The sequence below is a fragment of the Suncus etruscus genome, chromosome 7 (assembly GCF_024139225.1).
Source record: "Suncus etruscus isolate mSunEtr1 chromosome 7, mSunEtr1.pri.cur, whole genome shotgun sequence".
Classification (NCBI taxonomy): Eukaryota; Metazoa; Chordata; class Mammalia; order Eulipotyphla; family Soricidae; genus Suncus; species Suncus etruscus.
In genome coordinates, this window is record NC_064854.1 from 96,115,101 (window position 1) to 96,138,348 (window position 23,248).

Below are 23,248 nucleotides of genomic sequence, written 5' to 3' on the forward strand. Positions count from 1 at the left end.
ACTGTATATTATGTTTTTGTGTTCCTGGGGTATATCCCGAGGAGTAGTATTGCTAGATCATATTGGAGCTCAAATTCTAGCTTTTATGAGGTAAATCCATATTGTTTCCAGAAAGGTTTGACTACACAGCATTCCCACCAGCAGAGGATGAGAGTTTCATTTTCTCCACATTCCTGCTACAACTGATCATTCTTGTTCTTTGGGATGTATGCCATGGTGTGAGATGATGCATCATTGTTGTTCTGAGTTACATCTCCAAAATGATTAGGGACCTGGAGCATTTTTTATGCGTGTTTTGGCCATCTTCATTTCTCCTTTCAAGAAATGTCTGTTCATTTCTTCTCCCCAATTTATTATGGGTTAGATGTTTTTTATTTTGTTAAGTTCTGTAAGTATCTTGTACATCTTGGATATTAACCCCTTAACAGATGAATTTGTGTAAATAGTTTCTCCCATTTCGTGAGTGTCCTTTTGTATCTTGGTCACTGTTTCCTTAGAAGTGCAGAAAAAGCTTCTCTATTTAATGTAGTCACTTCGATTTATCTCTACTTCCACTTGTTAGGACAGTGGTGTTTCTCCTTGAGGTTGCCTTGAGTCTCAGTGTCATGGAATGCTTTGCCTATGTTTTTTTCTATATATCTTATAATTTCAGGGTTTTTTTTCTTTTTTTGATTTTTGGGCCACACCCGGCGTTGCTCAGGGGTTACTCCTGTCTCTCTGCTCAGAAATAGCTCCTGGCAAGCACAGGGGACCATATGGGACACTGGGATTTGAACCAACCACCTTTGGTCCTGGATCGGCTGCTTGCAAGGCAAACGCCGCTGTGCTTTCTCTCCGGGCCCATAATTTCAGGTTTGAGGAACATATGTTTCCATTGTGTCTGGCAGATGCCCAGTGAGGACAATGGAATTTTCAGGTGGGGAAATTATGGGGAGAAAGGTCCATAAAATTGAATATACCTATGTGTCTGACATATTTGTTTTGTCTCTCCTTTATGTCTGTGTTTATTATTATTATTAGTATTTTGTTTTGGGGTCACACCCAGCAGCACTTAGAGGTTACTCCTGGCTCTAAGCTCAGAAATCGCCCCTGGCAGGCAAAGGGGACTATATGGGATGTCGGGATTCAAACTACCCTCCTTCTGCTTGCAAGGCAAACGCTTTACCTCCATGCTATCTCTGTGGCCCCTGTGTTTATTATTGACTTACTGATAATGCCATGTTTGAATAGACCCATGAAGACAAACAATGCTTAATTCTAATGTCATCATTGCATCCTGATAGAACTCTGGGCATTTATCAGAGTAACTTAAGCTTCATTCGCTCAGAACACTCCACATGCCAGGATTTCTGGGTGTGTTTGACTGGTATGTTGGGGGCTCTGGGCAGGACAGCTAGCCATAGGCCCCCTGGGCTGACCACTTAGTCCAGGGGAACAAGATACCCCCACACCAGGCAGGTCTTCAGGGCCACGCCTGGTTAATCGGGCCCTGGGGGGAGGGGTGAGAAATTCCTCCCTATGCATCCAAAAACTACAGACAAGCCCCCGAGCGTACTTCATGTATTGAGAGTATTCTTTATTCTTATGTTATGTTTTGCGTATCCAGAATATTCATTTTTTATTCTGCCCTTTCACACACCCCTACAAAGCTCTTTTTTACTCCTTAACTCTCTAACCCCCCCAAACGTCACTAACCTACATTACTCTTTTTAACTTCAGTAGTATACAATCCTAATCACAGACCAAAGCCATGCATTGTGTGTAACAACCCTAAACTGTTTCAAGATACATAAAATGGACACGTATTTCTTTAAAATATTGTGTTCTTTATCTGACAGCTATAATTCTTACTAAATGTTGTCTTATGCAGTGACGATTCTAACCACTTTTTATCTTCTCTTTTTGAGCTCTTTAACAAGGAATTTTGGTGAAAGAGTCCCCCACTTTAATGCTTATCATTGAACCATATCATGCAAATCGTTGGAATTGTTCTTATGGTCCTCATATGCACCAATAACACCATGTGGCATTGCTCCTTTTTTGCATAGGCACATTAAAATGGGAAAATACTATACATACAAATAAGATCCTATCTAATAAAGATTGGAACACACAAGTCTTGTAGTGCAAAGGGACCTTACACCCTGAACATTGACATAACGACCTGGCACAGACCTCTGAAGAAAGGGCATTTTCTATTCACCCCTGAACCAGGGAAGCCATCCACGAAACATCCAGGCTGGTCTATAACATCACCTGGAAGCAAACCTCTACCACAGAAGACCCTACACTGCTCAACATCGACCTGCTCAAAAGAAACTTCCCTTAACACTGAGAAGACTTAACAACAACAACGACCTGCTTACAGGACAGGGCTCCCTGCATTGCCCTTTGATTGTGAGGTGAAATGAGAGGACGCTCCACATCCTGACCTCAATGTAGGATATGAAGATTCCAGGATCTTTAATACAGAAACATGATACCAACAACAGAGACTGTGTGAAAAATAAAAGTGTGTTGGCACTACAGACAGTGTCTTGGATTGGACGATCTAGCTTGCCTGGAGCCTAGAGTTGGTCTTGTGCCAGGAAAATTCAGGGGTCGGGTCTCTTTGTATTTAGGCCAAGGTTATTTCTTTCCATGTCCCTCATATTTTGGTGGGCCTATGCAAACAACAATTGCCACTCCAACACCATTTTTACTGTGCTCCTTTGACTCTAATCCTTAAAAAGAACCCACTTAAAATTTGAGGTTAACTTAAGCTAATATGCATGTATTTGGAAATGTAAAAAAATACTATGCCTGTAATGTATAAGAAGTTACGTATGTTTTCTGGCTTTAGATAGCCGTGTGTTCTGTTAAGAAATATTATAATGTGTTACAATCTGGGGACTTGAGGGACAAAGTAATTGTACATGGATTCTGTCTTATTTATCTTAATGTTCTTTGGCTGAAATTTCAAAGTTAAGATATCACCAAGGGGACTTCTGAGAATTATGTTATGGGTGATTGTCCTTCCACTGTAACTTTACCTTGTCCTCTTCTTTGCATCCTTGTTCTCACAATTAAAAATAAAAAAATTAATTAAAAAATTGTAAAAAATAAAAACTTAAGCTTCATTCTCTCTATTATTTTCCTTAGTGTTTAATAACCACAGATATAGATCCCACTGTAGGCCTTGGATGGACCTAGGGCAAGGGAGGGCTTCAGAGCTCAGATGTGATACCATAGGTCAGGAAAAAAGGCTTGGAATAGGCTGCAACAAGCATTGGACAAAGATTCTTTAGTTTTGGGAAAAGCAAAATCCAAGTGGCCAGAGACCTATATTTTAAGAATGTGAAGTGATGACAGGAACCCAGACAAAGCCACCCTGCTCTGCCCTTTTCAGTCTTGAGCCAGAGAAGCTATTCAGCTCCATTGAAATTGAAACATCAAAAGAACTCGTATTCCTCTTCCTGATCTTATGCTAAATGACTGGCAATGTATTTCAGATGTGTTATACATAGTTGTTTGACATATATGAGAACAAACAGAAAACTTATAGTCAGCAGAACTTAGAACCAGTAGATTGTAACTGGGTTGATTTATAGTTGCAGCCTAGTCCAGACAGAAGACCTGGGAACTAGCTGGCTGCACTGTAGTCTCCATCCCAGGCACAAACACACTAATGATACTACTATTACCAGCACCACCACCAACAATGAAATAGGGGAAAGAGCAGAAGACCCTCTGCCCCTACTTAAGACTCACTGAGCTAAGACATCTGTGCAGGGAACTGGCAGAGGCTGTGAAAGCCAGAGAGCATGGTGCAGGTCTGTACTGCCCAGATGAGCAAGGTAAAAAGACCATAAGTGAATGGGGTTTGGGAATGTGAGTATGGAATTTGTTAAACACACACATGTTCATGTCCATGTCTCTTCCCCCAGGCCTGGTCCCTCCATGATGCAAGAGAATTATTGTGTGGGTTTCGTTGTTGTCAGAATCACACTCAGTGACCTGTGAGGAATATCAACCATGCAAGGCCTGTCCCCTCACCTGCTGCACCAGCTCCTCATGGCGGGCCTGGCCGCACCTAGGACCACTGACCCTGGACCTCTCCTTGCCCTACCTAGAGCCAGATTAGTCTGTCCTATTTCTGTCCTTACTGTCAATGGCTCTCAACCTGACTCCATGGATGCCTCAGAATAAATGTCAGGGACCTAGAGGGCTGAGGCTAGTGTCCTGGGCCAGGATCCATGTCACGAGCTGACAGTCCAGGTTGCCAGGTGAGGGCTGTGGTTTCTGGTTTGAGCGTAAATTAGAGGTGACTTTCTGTAAGGCATGGGGATACAACAAGGCTCAGGCCGGCAGACAGTGTGGAACTCCCTCTAGGGTTCACACTCACTCCCTATTCAGTGGGAAGCCAGCTCCCATTTGGGTCCTTTTAAAAATTGTATCACCCAAGATAGAGGGCAGGGCCCTGCTTGCTGACAGGGTGGAACTGAAGGAGCCCTGGCCTGGCAGCCCTGAGGAAGCCCCTCCACACTCAGGGCCACTCAGAAGGGCCCTTGTGTTAGCACCACCTTCTAATTAAGTGTCAAAGTGGTAAACAAGCTGGATAAACCAGCTTCTCTTTGCTGTCCCGCAGCCAGAACTCCCTGACCCCAAAGCTGCCAGCCCTGTTTGTTTCCCTCTCCAAACTTCTTCTTTATCCCACCTGTATGGTCAGAACTGCCCACACTGGAATGGCCTGGGAGAGGAAACTGCATGGGGGAGAGAGGGGATAAGAAGGACAGTTAGAGAGAGAAGTCTGAGAGGCATCATCAGCAGAGTTTCAGAATCAGGTTCAGCATTATCACTTGAGCATCATCAAAGAAGCAGCAACAATAGCATCACCAAAGGGAGATAGTCAGCCTGGAAGCCAGTTAGGAAGCCTGGAAAAAGCAGCTGAAAGGGAGACAGAGGCAAGAGAGTCAGGGAGAGTAGAGAAGTAGCTGCTAGGAAACGGCTTGGTAGAAGAGCCCATGCAGGCCGGAGAGATAGCATGGAGGTAAGGCGTTTGCCTTTCATGCAGGAGGTCATTGGTTCGAATCCCGGCGCCCCATATGGTCCCCCGTGCCTGCCAGGAGCAATTTCTGTGCCTGGAGCCAGGAATAACCCCTGAGCACTGCCTGGTGTGACCCCCACCCCCCCCCCCCAAAAAAAGAAGAGGCCATGCGAGGAGGTGTGCATGGTGTAGGAACTGTGAAATAAAGCTGGTGACTTCTGGAACTTCATCTGTCTGCCTTGTGAATCTCTCCACCATCACACTGCAACCTTCAGACTTAACAGGCCATATGAGCTGTGGGAGCCAGGTCGAGCCCAGAAAGGCCTCACCATCCCGACTCCAACTCGAGGGCTCATTAAATAATTAATTTAAGGCAACACTACTGATTCTTTTTGTTCCCCAACAGAAAGGAAACAGTGTCACTTATGTGACCAGAAGATCCTTGACCAGCAAAGTCTTCGCTCTTGGTCTTAGAGGCCTGTGGCCACTGGTACCCAGCTACTGGCCACAGTAGCCTCAGCCCACTGCCTCAGAATGATTTCTGAGGAGGCCCAATTTCATGCAGTCTGAGGGTACTCTGGTGGCCCCACCCTCTGCAAACATCCCTAGGCAGAGAGCCCTTCTGGTTCAAACAGGATTTCTCTCTCCTGATTGTGCCCTGCAGAAATGGGGCACATAGAACCTTGCAACCTAAACATGCCTGTGAAAACACAAAGGATGTCTGTGAAGACAGAGAATACTAGTAGAAAAAAAAAATAAAACAGAGCAGGGCTGAAGGCCTGCGGTGCCTGTTGGTGGACTGAGATTGCAGCATGTGAGGATATTAAGGAAGGGCCTGACCCCTGAACCTGTGGGCCTCTCCTTTCTGTCCTTTTCAAAACACTTCCTATGCTATTCCTTCTACTCTCCTCCCTTCTTCTGACTTCTTGCTCCTGCCCTAGCAGTACTCCCTGGCTCTCTCTCCCCTTCTCTCTCTGCTTACTCTCAACTGCCAGCAGCAAATCCTTGTGTCCTATGTGTTACGTGACTGGGTAGGCATGAGAGCTGCTCTTCAGCCACCATGCTCTCCCCAACATGGGGGAATTTGGAATGCCAATGCCAAGCGTGGAGGAGAGGAGAGTCCCCAGAGAGAAAGCACCTTTTTTCTTGAACAGACCACTCCTGCCTCTCACCAGCACTGGCAGTAACCAACTTAGAAAAAGAATGAAATGTGCTCAACCTAGGTGGTGTTTTTACTTTCCTTTGAATCATTGCTCATGGGCCTCCTGGCTGCACACAGCAATCAAATAGTAAACTACATGGTGCTAGGGACCAAACTAGGTACATGTAAGAAAAGCACCTTAACCCTTGTTACCCCTGCAACCCAACAAGGAGACATTTTGCTTCCACATTGGGAGGTATTGATGGAATGCATTGGATTTGGGGCCTATAGAAGCAACTCTGGATGAGCCATGCATTCCTCATGTAGGGATTACTGACAGTTTGAAGTCACCTCTCTCCTCAGTTCATGAATTCTCTTTCCCAGGAATCAAGCCCAGGATCCTCCTCCTTAAGCCCTTCACTGTAAGACTTTCCACTCCAGATGTTTTTCTTAATTGTATTGTGAACATTCAATAATTATTATAAAGAACACCTAATGTTGGGAGGGATGTTGGAAAGCAGAAAGGAAGAATGTAAAAGAGGGAGGGAGGAAAGAAGGAAGAAAGGAAGGATGTGAGAGAGGGAGACAGGAAGGAATGCATGAAGGAATACATGAAGGAATGCATGAAGGAATACATGAAGGAATGAAGGAAGGAATGCATAAAGTAAGGAAGGAAGGAGAATAGTAGGAAAGAACACAGTAAGAATGAAGAAGCAAAGTACTAAGGAAGGAAGAAATGAAAAAGGAAGGATATAAGGGAGGAAGAAATAAAAAAGGAAGGACAGAAGTATAACAGGAGGACTAAAGAAGGAAAGAAGAAAGGAAAAAGGAGGGAAAGAAAAAGTATAAAGGGAGGAAAGAAAGAAAAAAGGAAAAAAGGAATGGTGGAAGGAAGAAGAAAAGAAGAAAGACATGAAGGAAGAAAGGAAGTGAAAGTGGGAGGGAGGACGGAATGCATGCATGAAGGAAGGAAGGATAATAGAAGGAAAGAACCAAGTAAGAATAAAGAAGCAAAGTAGTAAGGAAGGAATGAAAAAGGAAGGATATAAGGGAGGAAGAAATGAAAAAGGAAGGACAGAAGTATAAAACAAAGAATAAAAGAAGGAAAAAAGGGAAAAGGAGGGAAAGAAAGTAGAAAAGGAAGGAAGGAAGGAAAGAAAAATGGAAAAAAGAAAGATAATTGGAAGGAAGAAGAAAGGAAAAATAAAGGAAGGAAGGAAGGAAGGAAGGAAGGAAGGAAGGAAGGAAGGAAGGAAGGAAGGAAGGAAGGAAGGAAGGAAGGAAGGAAGGAAGGAAGGAAGGAAGGAAGGAAGAAGGAAAGAAGATGAGAAGGATGGATGGTTGGACAGACACAAGAAGCATCCCTACTACTCTCTGGAGGTCCTTCTCAATCTCCTGGGAAATGAGAAGTCTTAAAATATAAACTGTGTAGGGGCCGGAGAGGTAGCACAGAATGGTAAGGTGTCTGCCTTTCCAATGCTAGCCTAGGACGGACCGCAGTTTGATCCCCCGGCGTCCCAGATGGTCTCCCAATCTAGGAGTGATTTCTGAGAACATAGCCAGGAGTAACCTCTGAGTGTACAGGGTGTGGCTCAAAAAAAAAAAACAACAAAAGGAAAAACAAAAACAAACAAAAAAATGAACTGTTCAGTTTCATGGGGAGAAAACATTACTAAAGATTTTGGGTTTTCATTTTTTAATACTATTCTCTTTGGCCTAAAAATGTACTTTATGTTAAAATTGGATAGTTTTGTATCTAACCCCCTGCTTGATGATGACATCTATATTCCACAATGAAGTAAGGAAGAATGGTGCTATGGTGTTCCTGATGGGACGCAGAATGGTAAACCAATTGTAAATGTTATATTTGAAAACATAAAGGTTCAGATCCTATAGTGGATAAATTTCTTCTACCCTGTTGAAGAATATAGTATTGTGTTCATTTTTCATTAATGATCATTCATGTATCTTGTTTGGTAAAGTCTCTATTCAAAATTGTAATTTTAATTGGGACATATAGGTGAGAGGTGTGAGCAACTCCCAAAATCCTACATGGGGAATACTCCTGGCAGTGCTCAGGGGAAAATGAAATTTGTGTGACTGAACAGAATTTATTGACGTGCAAAACAAGTGCTATAATCCCTGTGTTCCCCATGTGGACGACATTTGAAAAATTTTAAACGATAAATACCAGTTGTGGAATGCACCCTCTTTCTAGGAACTCTAAACTCAATGTTTGCATGGCTATAGAAAGCAAGACATTCAAGTTGGGGCCCACATACAAAGCATGACTTTTTCTTTTTTTAGCTACCTTTGTAGCTTAGTCTATCTTTTCAAATTCTAGAAAGTCAAATTATTTATATATATTTTTGGTTTGGAGGCTATATCTAGTGACAGTCAGGGGTTACTCCTGACTATGCATTCAGAAATCGCTCCTTACTTGGGGAACCATATGGAATGCTGGGGGATCGAACTACGGTCCATCCTAGGCTAGCACCCGCAAGACAGACTTACTGCTTGCGCCACTGCTCTCACACCATTGTCCAATTATATTTTAATTAAAAAAGGTTATATATTACTCTTCACCGGAAAAAACAACTCTCATTAAAATGGAACCCTAAAATATCAATAACTTTCTAACAGTCTAAAGCTCAAGTGCTTCATTATTTGACACTGTAGGTTAACATGCAGATTTTGATTTGTTTATTATTCACTGAGCGTTTTCTTCAAACTGTCGGAATGTTAGATATACTTAATTATTAGTTATTACAGGTACATAAAAGCTGAGAGTAGTGTTGTGAAGTTATGTCACCAATATGGAGCATCAGATGCCTCCAGTTATGCAGCATAAAAAAATAAAAACAAGGGCCAGAGAAGTGGCACAGCGTTATGGCATTTGCCTTACATGCAGCGGTCAGAGGAAGGATCACTGTTTGATCCCTTGGCATCGCATATGGTCCCCCAAGCCAGGACCTGTTATCTTTGCTTGCAAAACTTTTAGTGGTGGTCTGTTAAGCTTTAGCAATTGTCTCTTTGTGTAACTTTTAGTGGTGGTCTGTTAGGCTTTAAGGTTTGTTTCTTTGTTTGCTAAATATCTCTTCTTTTCACTCAGTTGTGCTGTATTCCGAAGTAAATGTAACAAATAGAATACTACTTCCGTGACATGTGCTGTCCCTTTGGAACAGTGTTCTATAAAAACACTGCTTAAGTAATGGTTTGGGGTCTTTGCTCTGGGGTTCATCCCTGGGCACTGACCCTGGTGTCACCCTGGCACCAGAAAAATAAATCACCCTTTGCCAATTTGCATGGCTTCCGACGCTCCTTGAAACGCTCGAGACACCACTCGAGAGAGGGGGACTGATCCCTGCACCCCAACAATTACCATTGTCTAACTCCATATCTTCGATCACCCCAAGGATATCTGACATCCCTGAATGGTCCCCTCCCAGTGCCTCTTTGGCTGTGACCTAGAAAACTAGCTCTTCCTGAAATGGCAATTCCTGGCCCTGGTGATCACTTATGACTTGGTTGTGGTGCTTGTCAGGATTCACACCTCATTCTAGTGGGGATCATTTTGACTGAGTCAAAATGACTGAGTGCCAGTTAAAGAAACTGCCAGGTGCCAATCACACAACTTCCAAAACAGGACTGATTACATCCAGTGGCATCCAGAATTAAATTGGTTGTTTTAGGGTTCTCAGGCTAGGGTTCTAAGTACAGGAGACTCCAAAAGTGGCACACAGTTCTCCATCATCTTCTATGTAGAATGAAAAATTGGTTTGTCAGAAAAAATGTCCAAGGAGAATGCCCCAACCTCTAACCAGGGCCATTTCCCCTCACTGATTTCTACAGTGGAGCCGATATACTCGAAAATGAAATAATGCCACTGTGTGCCAGGGTATACCTAAGCTTTTAGGGGGGCTCAGCCAACCAGATGTATCCTCAAATTTTCCAGGTGGGTAGAACTAATTTAACCCCCATGGGGTTCCTCAAAAGGCCCGCTGTAGAAACCTTTTCCCCCCATGTGGATGGTTGAGGAATTTCCAAAGAGATGCTTGACATTACATTTTCAGTCAGTATTTGGCTACTCTCCTTTGTTAATATCAGGCAAAATTATGGCCTCTATCAAATAATTTGGCTCAGAAATTCCAGCACCAAAGTTTATTTGAGAACCCCTTTTCTGAATAATAGCCAGCCCTAAAAGCAAAGACAATACTTTTTCTCTCTTTTTCAAATATGTCCTTGCAGCTGCATTTTTCTGGTAATCAAACGAGTAACCAGAAGGCAGATCCTGGCTAGTGACTATTGACTGACCCTCCTTTAGAAATAGGGACACTGAATTTTTGGGGATTTGGCTTCTCCCTTTACTTAACCTCTAAAAGAAGAGAGTCCAGCCCAGGAAGATCAAGTTGCTAGATATTTACTACTCCCTCCTAATCTTAATTTTGCATTTAAAGTGAGTTTGCAAATTTACCTTGAGTTGTAACCTTCTCCTTTGTATTTTTACAGTCACACCATAACTTAGGTATTGTTACTGTTGTACTATGCTTTGGAATTTTATTATTTTTTATCTCTGGCTAATTTTACTCCTATAAATTTCCCTGCTCAAAAAATTAAACTTGTCGCACTCCTGCCAGAACTGACCTCACATACAGTGTTTGGTATAATTATTTCATATTTCATATTCAACTGCTTGTGTTACCCGTTCCTTTGTGAAGGACTTTTCATCCCCACTAGAGATACTGAGATGCAAGATGCCTGCAGCAACTGTACACAGTGAAACCATGAACATTGAAACTATTTGAAAAGGGGCCTAACCTAGTAGTTAAATGTTAGAAAAGGAAAGTAAAAAAGAGTGAGGCTTTCAGGGATCTTTTAACTTTATTCTAATTAAGGGGAGGGTCAGAGAGGATTGGGGGGACAAAGATGGGCAGGAAGTAGAGGACAAAGGAAAGGAGGAGGGGACAACACCAGTCTCCATCCTGGCTTCCCAGCAGGGTCTCTCCTGCAGGTGGATGGTGGAGTTAATCAGCACTTTCAATCTGGGGATCCAGCTGGCAGGAGTGGAGGGAGCTGTGGACAGGGAAGCAGCAATGGGCGACTAGAAGCCACAAGACCACGGACCCTCCCAGGACTGCTGGACAGCTGGCCCAGATAGATGCCCAGCAGTGAACAGGCTGTGGGAGCCATGGTCACAGTGCTGGACTGGCCCTATGACTGGGCCATCAGCATTGACACAACACAGGTGTGTCTGTCCGCCCTCACCTTTCCTCATTGGTAATGGACACCAGGTCCTGGAACCAGCTGATAAAGGATAGGTGGGCCTCCAGTTGGTAATTCCTCGCCTCTTGTTGGAGGAGAATGATCTCCAGAAGGATTGTAATCTCCTGGAACATCAGGAAGGGCAGAAGGGACAGGCTGAGTGGGGTGCAGGGCATGGTGAGGTGCACAAAGGGGACTTGCAGGAAATTGCCACAGGAAGCCTCCTTCACTCAGTGTATCAGCATGCCCAGTTCTCTGAGATGGAACGACAAACCCTCCTCCAAAGTTCTCCTTGATGGATCTACTGCCCATCCCCATAAGTGGATTGCCCTTTTTCTGTTATTCTCCAACAGCGAGTGTCAAAAGACCAAAGGACAGAGAGACAGGACCTCATCCAGCTCAGCCCACCAGGCCCAGGCTCACTCACCTCGAGATCCTCCATTTCTCGCTCTAGTCGCTCCAGTTCCTGGAGGATTGGCACCAGGAAGGGGACCACACCCTGTAGCATAGTGTGGGTTAGGAAGGGCCCTGACTCTAGGTCCCCAGGACACCCCAAGAACCAACCTCAGCCACCCAGATTTATGTTTTGGGGTGGGGGAGTCGGAGCCCCTCAGAATCACACAATGATCATGCTCACCCCACAGCTTCAGACACCCCGTCCATGGGGGCTGCCAAGGGATCCAGCACTTTACCTGGGACCCCTCCCACACCCTCCAAGCACCCTCTGCCCCCCTCACAGGGGAGTCGGGACAGGGGCGTCAGGAGGCAGGCTTAGGGCAAGGGAGCTCCTTGGTGGAGAGGGAAGAGCCCTGTGGGGAGCTAACCCCTGTGCCCTGGTGTCCCTCGCAGAGGGCACCTCACCTGCTCCTGCGGTCTAGTCTGCGACCCCACAAGGTTCCTTACCCAGGAGACAATCTTGGGACGTTGTTGCTGCTGGATTGAGCACTCAGTCAAGGAACACTTAGTCCCCTCACACAAATGCCCCCAGTCTACCTCAACCCGGGGACCAGCTAAGAGGACACAGACACTGACCCAGTTCGCCCCAGGCACCCCAACCTGCAGCCCCACCCAGATGTCCTTGAGGCCTCCTGCTCACATGCCCCCAACACCAGCCCTGCCCGCACCACGTGACCACCCTGCCCAGACAGAGGAGACTGGAAAGCTCCAGAAAACCCAGAAAAGCCCAGCACCCAGACCCCTCCCTCTCTGCTTCTTCCATCCTCCACCTCCCACCCTGCCTCTGAACTCTACTGACCTGGAGGAGGCTGTGGTTGCTCTGACCTAGCGCCCACCTGCGCAGTGACCTCAGCCTCCACTTGCTCCACCTATGATGAGTAAAAGTAAGGTCCTCTGAGAACTGTCCCTTTGCTCCCAGGATCTCCAGGTGGAACAAATGGCCACAAACAGCCTGGTGCAGTGTCCTGTGTTTCTGAATGAGCCTTGTGACAAATCTCTATTTGAGGAGTTCAATGGGGCAGACACACCTGCATGCATGAGTCTCTGGTTTGAGCCCAGCACACATAGCTCGACCCCACCCCATCCCCCCAACTCCCTCCCTATGACTCAGTCAACTCTTCCTGGGACCTGAGTACTCCTGAGTCTGAGCATCCCAGAGTCCAACTCCCCACTGCTCTGCCAGTACCTCAGGGATTTCTGTCTGTCGCTATAGAGGCGGTCCCCATGTCTAAGTGAAGTATATCAGGAAACCCACTCTGACTCTCCCTGACAGCTGACACAAAGGAAACTGACTCTATCAAGTCAACTATGGTGAAGCTCCAGGAACCCTGAGACCATTTGCCCCTTGACAGTACATGCCACCAGGGGTCTGCAGCCGGGCAGTGGCAGAGAGAAGAGATGCCTCAACCCTGGGGTCTCCTACACAGCCCACTGACCTGGACACGTGTCCCCACGCTCTCTGGAGTCCTCTGATGTCTCTACTCTGCAGAGCATGGATGATAGCGCTCGTGGATGCCCAGTTCTGGAGGCGCTGGCACTCTTGGGAGGCAAGAGAATAAAGAGTCATGGGGCTGCTAAAGTCTGAAACCCCTTGCAACCCAGAAAAAAAAGCCAATTATAGGGATCTGGGCAGTCAGGGACCAAGGGGTCATTAAGGAACACCCCACGGGAATGTGTCTGCCGCTCAAGGACGCTGCACTTAAGGAGGAGCCACCACTCAGGACTGACACCGGTGCCCAAGTCACTGTGTCCCTGAGGAAGCACCCATGGACCCAAGCACAGGCCATCTTCCCCCTGAGGGTCAAGAAGGGAATCGACAGCACAGGGGCTCCCCTCCCCACTCACCCTGGCCACCTGGATCCAGTGCTCCAGGACCCTCGCCTGGGCCCGGGCTGAGAGGCTCAGGTCCCCGAGGCAGGTGGTGAGCACACAGGCCACCACCCTGTTGAACTGGGTCAATGTGTCTCGCACGCTGGGGCAGATGTGACCGTAGCCGGGCTTGTTCCTATTGGCCCACAAGGCCCCCCGGCAGTGGTAAGGTACCACCTCCAAGAACAGCTCCTGGGGAGCAGGGACAGGGTCACCAGCACTGCCAGCCCCAGGGTGGACGAGCAGGAGCATCAGACACAAGAGGACACAGCCAGGAACAGCAGCCCCTGTGCTCTGTGTCTGTCCACTGAGGAACACACAGGATTCCCAGGATCCAGACTCCCAGTGTGGGGCTACGTGGGCTCTGGCCCCCAACTCCAGCTCTAGGGGAACAACCAGGCCAGGGCCTCCCCCACCCCCTCTGCTCTCAGTCCCTCAGAAGCACATTCTTCTGGGCTGCTGTCCAAGGTGGGCTGCTGTTCCTGTGTCTCCCTGAAGGGAACAGCACAGCAGGGGCCTCCAAAGTGAGTCCAGGCTGCTCAGACCCCATCAGACTCATGGGATCCCCGCAGTCTCCACCCTGAGACCTTCCCTCATTCAGACCGGCCCGGCCCCAGCTTCTCTCTGCTCACTTCACTGAGCTGCACCCTTCTGTCCCCCCCCCCACAGTGTTTCTGCTGACATGGAAGGTCACAGCCATCCTCGAGGACAATGCAGTCTCAGGGACCCAGGCACAGGGAGGGTGAATAAGACCCAGGGATGAGCCAGATGCCAACAGAATTGCCCAGGGAAGGCAGGTTTGGGCAGAGGGGCCTGAGGTGGGAGACCTGAGCCTGCCTCTCACCTTGTCCATGAGTGTCAGCTGCTCTGCCACCAGCCGGGGAGGGAAGGCAATGACAGAGACCTGCTCTGGCCTCAGCTCCTCGCAGGGGCCCCTGCAGGAGCAGGAAGGCTCTGGGCCCTCAGCTGGCTGGCTCACACTGCTGGGAGCAGTAGAATAATGTTCAGCAGACAAGACAGCCACAGCTGCCTCCAGCAATGCCCTTGGCTCTCTCACTCGGGCTGAATTCTCCAGGGCTGCAGAGAGTGGAGCTGCAGCTGGTGGAGCGACAACCAGCTCCAAGCAATTTTCCTGGACACAGTCTGCAGCTGGCATCGTCTGAGTCACTGTGGCTGGAGCAAGATGAAGACATGGATCCATCAGTGTCCACCAAACACCAACCAGGAACCATAAAACCCCAAACCCACAATGTTACTCCTCCAGAAGCCCTGTCTTTACCCTGGTGTTCAGTCAGATCTTCTTTTCTTTTCTTTTCTTTTTTTTTTTACTGATCCAATATTATATTTGAGAAATATGATAAATTTAACATTGCTGATATAAAAATATGTGTATGTATGCACATTAGAAATAAAAGTTACCAATTATTTTTTCAAAGGTCATTTCAATTAAATAATGTGATTTAAGGACCAGTAGTATCACCTCATTTGGTATGTTTGGTATTGGCTTGAGAATCACATTGTATTACTCAGATATCTTTGGGAAATACTCTATCGGAAGTTTTTAGAAATCAAAAGTAACTGAAGGGGCCGGGGAGATAGCATGGAGATAAGGCATTTGCCTTGCATGCAGAAGGTCGGTGGTTCGAATCCTGGCATCCCATATGGTCACCTGAGCCTGCCAGGAGTGATTTCTGAGCATAGAGCCAGGAGTGACCCCTGAGTGCTGCTGGGTGTGACCCCCCCACCCCCCAAAAAAGTAACTGAAGAAATGTCAGATTATTTTTCTTACTTGGGGAAACAGTAAATTGTATTTGCTACAATGCCCTTATTTTTATTATTGGCTGTGTACATGTAAACTTATTAATATAAGTTAAGTTTATATGGCAGGCAAATGTAAAAGTTTATGTGGCTAAAACTTACTATGTATGATCTGTGTATTAGAACCATTATATGCAGAGTCTTTTCAAATTCTAATTTACACATTAATTCTATGAGGTAGGCTTTCCCCCTTTTTGATTTTGTCTTTGGGCCACACTTGACTAAGTTTAGGATTTACTCTCCTGGCTCTGTACTCAAGGATCATTCCTGTTCATGCTTAGAGACCATATAGGGTGCTGAAGATTGAGCCTGAGTCAGCTTAGTCATGTGAAAGGCAAGCACCCAACTCTGTAACTAATCCTGAGTCTATAGAACTAGTAAGTTAGATAATTGTTTTTTTTTTGAGAGTTCCTTTATTAAAAACAAAAAATTATGAATTTTTTTAAAACAGCCATATTTATTGTCTATGTACTATTTCCCCTGAAATTTTTTTTTTATTTAAACACCTTGATTACATACTATGTACTATTTCCCCTGAAATTTTTTTTTATTTAAACACCTTGATTACATACATGATTGTGTTTGGGTTTCAGTCATAAAAGGAACACCACCCATCACCAGTGCAACATTCCCATCACCCAAGTCCCATATCTCCCTCCTCCCCAGCCAACCCCCGCCTGTACTCTAAGATCTTCTTTTCTAATGGGCACTTTGATGCCAGAATTACAGGGATCAATAAGAATGCAGCCCACCACAAAATTCCTCGAGTATCTGCAGAGAGCCTGAGCACGGGGCTAAAGCCAGTCCCCCTGAGCAGGGAGAGAGGGCTCTGGGGAGAGAGAGACAGAGAGAGGAGGAGATTCAGATCCGGGGAATATGCCTCACCTTTTCACCTGGGCCCCAGGTGGCAGCATGGGGTCACTTAGCAGGTCCAATAGACCATTGCCCTCTCCTGCCCTATGTCATGAGAATGACTCTCCCAGGTGGTCTCAGCCTGGTGTGGCAAGACATTTTGGACAGCTGCTCGGCTAACTGCTGCTCCAGAGAGGGTGCTCATCAGGACAGAGGTAGCTGGAGCTAGGCAGAGTGACTGGGACAGGAAGTGTGGGATCACTGCCCCAAATTCAGAATCTGCTCTGGTTCCTGCCCTCCCTCTGGGAAGCGGTGGTAGGAAAAATGATCTTTGTCAGCAGGACCTGAGTTAGAACATTCTCCACAGATGGGAAGAGGCCTCCAGACCTAGAGGAGGCCACCACAGAGATACATGGAAAGTTCGACAGACATGGCTAGGCTGAGTCCTCTGATCTCTGCAGCGACAATATTGTACATAGAACATGCTTCATGAACTAGGTGCTGATTTGATAGTGTCAAGAGAGAAAACCACCATAAACCTATCTTTTCAAGTGCCAGTGAGCTGGATGCCTCTGTGTCCCCAAGAGAGCTAACTGGCTAAAAGCAAAGCCAGAAATGAAAAACAGGTGGATGGGAGAACAAAAGTCCTCTGGAAATGGTAGGGGGTAGGAGGGAATACCATCCCATATGTATTTCAGGACTCACAGGACCCCAGAGCTTTGAGTTGCATAGTGGGCAATAACGAATAAGAAGCAATCTTGAGCTAGGCCAGGCATGAGCAGTCTTTGTCATGGCTCATCCCATGTTCTCTCACAGGACCTTGCACGAACCATCCTGCAAGCCACTAAGGTGTTCTGAAGAGCCAGTTCTTAACCTCGTGAGAACACACAGGGCAGCAGCAAAATAATGTCCAAGTTGCTCGAGGAGCAATTCTTACCACAATATGTTCTCCAGGACCTGCGGGAGCAGGGGGGCTCCAGGCCAGCAGTAAAGAAGATGGTGATAGAGAAGGTTCTCTGCGGGAAGGCTGGCACCAGTGAGACCTGGAGCATGTCCTGAGCTCCTGCCCTGAGGGTCCGAATCTCGTAGGCCTCTTCCAAAGACAAGGAGCACTCAGGACTACCATGCTGGTGGGCAGGGAGGAAAGAGAACCAGTAAGTTTTCATGGCCAATAAGCAATGAGTGTCTGGAGCTCGGGGACAAGAATTCCATCCCCTCAGGTGGTTCTGCTAAAGTAGAAGCATGAGTACCCACATCAATGGATAAGGCTGAGAAGTACTATTGGATTTGGGGCATAATATCCAATTGACCGATGAAATGAACTATTTCAGCTGAGGAGCTTTGAGGATGCTAGCTAGATAGCTAGGACAAGCATAACTGAAAGTCCATATAAATATTCCCCCTGCTGAGGGAAAATTGGCAGCTCTTCAGGTTTGGCTCCTGATCATCAGAAAAACTACTGGAAGCCCCTCGTACTCTCCTTGCTTTTGCTCTGCACAAGGACAAGGGGTTCCTTGGATAGTCAGCTCTGAAGATTATCAGACGTGTTGGAATGTAGAACCCAGATCTCTGCTGATGCTGTCCTGCAGGAAGAGCTACAGACTGTGTATGCTGACCAGGAGAAATCCAGGGCCTTCACGCATCTCTGGCCCTATGCTGGGGAGCCTCAGAATCAACACATCTAGTAGGCTACAGGAGATCTAGCAGCCTGAGCAAATGCTCCCAGAGCACCCAGCACTGAAAAATTTCAACACTGTTCCCAGGGTTTTTGATGGGTCCGAGGACACATCGTGCCACAGCTCCTGCCTGTGGAACTCCTTCCTGTGGGTGGGCCCTGAGAGAGGACAGTTGAGGGAATCTGTCACAGTGGCATCCCGTAGCCTTTCTATATCTATAAACCCCCATTCACTGAGCTTTATCATGCATAGAGACATAGCAAGGGCAGCTATCTACTGCCCTGAGGCTCTAAGACTATGAGGACCATCATCAGAGCAGTGCATCAGAGATCCACTATGATCAGAGGAAAGTGGACTCTGCATAAAGGTCAATCTCCTCTTTCCAGAAATGGGGGGAACCAACATTTAGCTGACCCTGCCATGGTAGGAGTCCTGGGGGTCTAATGATTCTGAAACAGGATGTGTTGGACACACCTAAGGAAAATTATGGATGAGTTGGAGGAGCTGCCTCAGGCTACGATCTGGCTTCTGCATCCACCTACACCTGAGTGTGGAGCCCCCCTTCCCTTTCTTACCTGAGCCGCACACTGCGTGTTGATGGAGCTATGCGAGCCCTGCACCATGTCCTGGGAGGTAGAATAGCTGAATCCAACCAACAGCTCCTCAATGATGTCCTGAGCTGAGAGCTACAACACAGCACAGTCACCACCCATCAAGGATTAGGGGAGCTTGGTCTGCTCCCCTGAAAGAGTCCCCCTTTAAGAGCTTGTGTTTGTCAACAGGAGGCTCTGACACACACCAGCTCACAACAGGCAACCTGCCTTCATCTAATCCCCTAGGTACCTTAGACTGAAATTCACACTCACACACTAAAATTCATTCATCATACTTTTAAACATGAACACATACACAAAACCATCCTACATACACACACATAAACTCACACAGCTAATCACACATACACATGATCACACTCACACATTATCTACACTCACATACAACGTGACTATAGACTCTCCCAGTGCACAACTATGAGGCCACTAAGGAGGCATCAGCTGTGACCTGGACAGAACTGATGGCCTGATGGCCGCAGATTACCTTTGGGTCACTCCTATCCTGTAAGTGGCCATGTGGGCAAGGAGGAGGCCTTCTTCGCCTTCTGCAGGGACAGCGATGTCCCTCACTCTGGTCTCTCCTCACCCCAGAGCCTCTGAACACTGGGAAGCAACAGGAAAACATCTCCTGAGCTTTTCTCACTTCAAGTGAACTAGACGGTCACTTTCTCGAGAATGAGCCCACAAGGCTCTGTGGCAGTTGGGCCTGGTAACCAAGGAAGTGAGGTCACTTCTGCCACATTCTAGAGCTGGTGCCTTCTGGCCCTCTGACCTACACAAGGTCCACTTTCACCTGTTACTCCCAGTTAGGTCTTTCATGGAATGGGTGTGAGCTGAACAATTTGCCCCAATTTGGATTTTGTCCCAGATTTTCTTAGCAAAATCAACTACATTAAATTTTCCACTTTTCTTCTGTGTAAGCCACCAAACGTAACCTCTGAGCACTGCACGGTGTAACCCAATAGCCAAAAAAAAAAAAAAAAAAAAAAAAAGCCACATAATCAGCCAGCAAACCTGGGAGGAAGCTTCATGGAGGACATGGGCCTCAGAGTTTTCTCCATTGTTTTGTAGGGAAAATTCTGAGGGAGTAGACAGTGGATCCCCAAACCCCACCTGCAGCTCTGCAGAAGACACTTTGGAGCAAAGAGATGGCAAGACTCACTTATCTGTTGCTCCAAACTTTCTCCCTGGGACACAATGCCCCATTCACAGTGCCACCTTCAATGGCATTCTACAAGCACTGACATGACATGCTATCTCTCTATCCCCCGAGATTTTGGCATTTCAACAGGTCACAGGAAATGTCTAAGATAGAGTCTTTCACTATAGTTCTAGAAGATCTGCTCCCTCAACTCTTGTTGTAATAAGAAGGTATGGTGGGGCCGTAGAGATAGCATGGAGGTAAAGCATATGCCTTGCATGCAGGTCAGTGGTTCAAATCCCGGCATCCCATATGGTCCCTGAGCCTGCAGAAGCGATTTCTGAACATAGAGCCAGGAGTAACCCCTGAGAGCTGCTGGGTGTGACCCAAAAACAAAAACAAAAACAAAAAAAAGAGGCACTCCACCCATGAGATGTACGCAACAGCAGGGAGCTGTGGCCAGCCTTTGACCTCTGCTAAATCTTCCAGCACTGGCCCAGCTATTAGAAAGACCAGGAGAACAGAGGGCCCTGAGGGCGTGGCGCCCCCTGCTGTGCCCTCAAGATCTTTCCATCACCAGCATCACCTGCAGAGGGCAGGCAATAGCAGACTTCAATACCATTTCCTCTGCACACACCTAAATAAATCGTTTGGTTTTTCAATCAATGTCTCTTCTAGTTTCTCTCCCCGCTCAGACTAAGAAACAAGGAGGAGGTGAGCAGACGCTTCGACTCTCATCTGATAGTTTAGAGCAATTTGGATATGACTTACACCCTGGGCCATTGACTTGGTTATCCTAAGGAGAACTCACAATCACAAGCTTTCCCTTTAAAAAGAACTTATTACAATATCTAAATTATACCAGTCCTTTTCATAATTTACTAAAAAGTTGCTTGGCTGCATTTGTATATTTACCTGTTTGGGTTAAGCTTTGACACTGGAAAGAGTTTGAGGGAAAGGACCCAAACAACAGAATGTGCCTTTCTGCATCTAAATCTACTCTTTGAAAGTATCTTTGTTTTATTTTGTTTTGAGGCCAGACCTGGTGGCGCTTCAGGGTTATTCCTACCTCTGGCTGTTATTCCACCCCTGCCTGTATTGGAGACAGGCATTCTACTTCTCTCACTAACATTGTCATGATAGTTTTAGTGTAGTTATTTCTCAAACTGCACTCAGAATTCACTCTGGGAACATCCTCAGGGATGCCAAGATCAAACCCAGGTGGCAGCATACCAGGCAAACACCCAACCTGCTGACCTACAATTCTGGACTCATTATTTTTAAAGGACATCTTGAAACACATTTTCTCCTGCGTCTTGTGTTCTGTTTTTTTTTTTTTTTTTCCTTATTGTCACACCTGGTGGTGCTGGGGATTGACTCCTGGGTGTGCTCAGGAAACACTCCTGGTGGGATCTTGGGACCATATGGGGCACTGAGGATTGAACCAAAGTCTGCTACAGGCAAGGCAAGTGTCCTCCTCACTCTACTATCTCTCCAGCCCCTGTGCCCTTTCTGCTCAGTCTTCTTGCTGCCATGTTTCAAATCCCTTAGCTCTCCTACCCTCTACCATTCTTTGCTCTGGCCTGTTCCATTCAGAAAAAATTGCTCACACAAACAGCAGTTCTAATATGAAGAGTTTCTATTTATGTCCTCCCAGTCTCCCACAGATACACCAGGTACCCAACATCAAGCAACGACATGCATGTCTACCCTGGTAGGGCACTTTTGCTTTTTCATGAGAAAGGCACTCCTTCCTTCCCCAGGTGAGAAACAGCTTCCAGCTCCTCCTTTCCTGGTTTCCCTAGAGGGCAAAATCCAAGCCTACAAAAGAAATTCCCACGTTGTGAACTCGTCCCACATGCATATTTCCACCTCAGGCAGAAGGATGTGATGCAGGCACTCAGGAAGAATTCCTAAACCAAGCAGTCAAGAAAGAATCAAGGAGGCAGTGGCTTCTCCTCTGGGTCTCACTGAAACAAAGGCAAACAAAGTCTCCTTTCTTTCCTCTCCAGGATCAGATTCAGCCAGGTTGGGGAGGATGGATTGAGATCCAGGTGTCTTTTCCATTCCAAAGGGCTAGGTGAATATGAAAGAGGAGGATGGGGGAAAGCCTGTTTTCTGTAAATTGCTGGTTGTCCTCTTACCATTCCACCCTTTCAGTTCAAACAAAACAAATCCATGACAAAGGCTGCCAAAGTTTGGTTCTACTTTTCTCCACCAGAGCAGGGACTTCAGATCAGATCTTATCAAATGGTTGTGATTCTGCATAGGCAAAGTAAAAGGTGGCTGTCAAAGCATCAAAGGTTAGAATGTATGCATCATTTAAAACGATCAGCTTATTCCATATCTTTGTCTTATACATATCACAAACTTTTTCCTTAGATTTCTCTGATCATAAGCATTAGAACCTCTCTGCAGATACATTTAATTTGAACACTATTAAATATTCTTTCACCAAGCATTGTAACACGAGTCTAGAACATTCCTTTTCCAAAACTTTTCTAAACAAATCATAAGAAAATTTCTGTAGATAAATAAGTTTTCTGAAAAACATAAATAAAAATAAAATAACTTTGTTGGACATTCTTATAATCAGCACCCCCTTAGTAATTAGAGTCTATGGCATCAGAGTCCATTTTCCATAGACTTCTGTGGACAAAGAACATTTTCAGGCCTAATTAGAGAATACGTTGCTGTATAATATACACAAACCTTATCAAATGCTTTTTCTGTGTCTATTGATATGACCATGTGATTTTTCTTTTTCTTGTTGTTTATGTTGTGTATTATGTTGATAGATTTATGATGTTAAACCAGCCTTGCATTTCTGGGATAAAATCTACTTGATCAAAGTGAATGATCTTCTTGATGAGGCACTGGATCCTGTTCGCCAGGATTTTGTTGAGGATCTTTGCATCTGTGTTCATCAGGGATATTGGTCTGTAATTTTCTTTTTTGGCAGCATCTCTATCTGGTTTTGGTATTAAGGTGATGTTGGCTTCATAAAAGCTATTTGGAAGTGTTCCTGTTTTTTCGATTTCATAAAAGAGCCTGGCCAGGATTGGTCGTAGTTCCTCTTGAAAGGTTTGAAAGAATTCATTCGTGAATCCATCAGGGCCTGGGCTTTTGTTTTGGGGCAAATTTTTGATTACAGTTTTAATTTCCTCAATAGTGATGGGGGTGTTTAGATATGCTACATCTTCTTTATTCTACTGTGGAAGGTTATATGAGTTCAAAAATTTATCCATTTCTTCCAGGTTCTCATATTTAGTGGCATAGAGTTTCTCAAAGTATTCTCTGAATACCCTTTGAATCTCTGCAGTATCTGTGGTGATCTCCCCCTTTTCATTTCTAATACGCGTTATCAAGTTTCTCTCTCTCTTATGCTTTGTG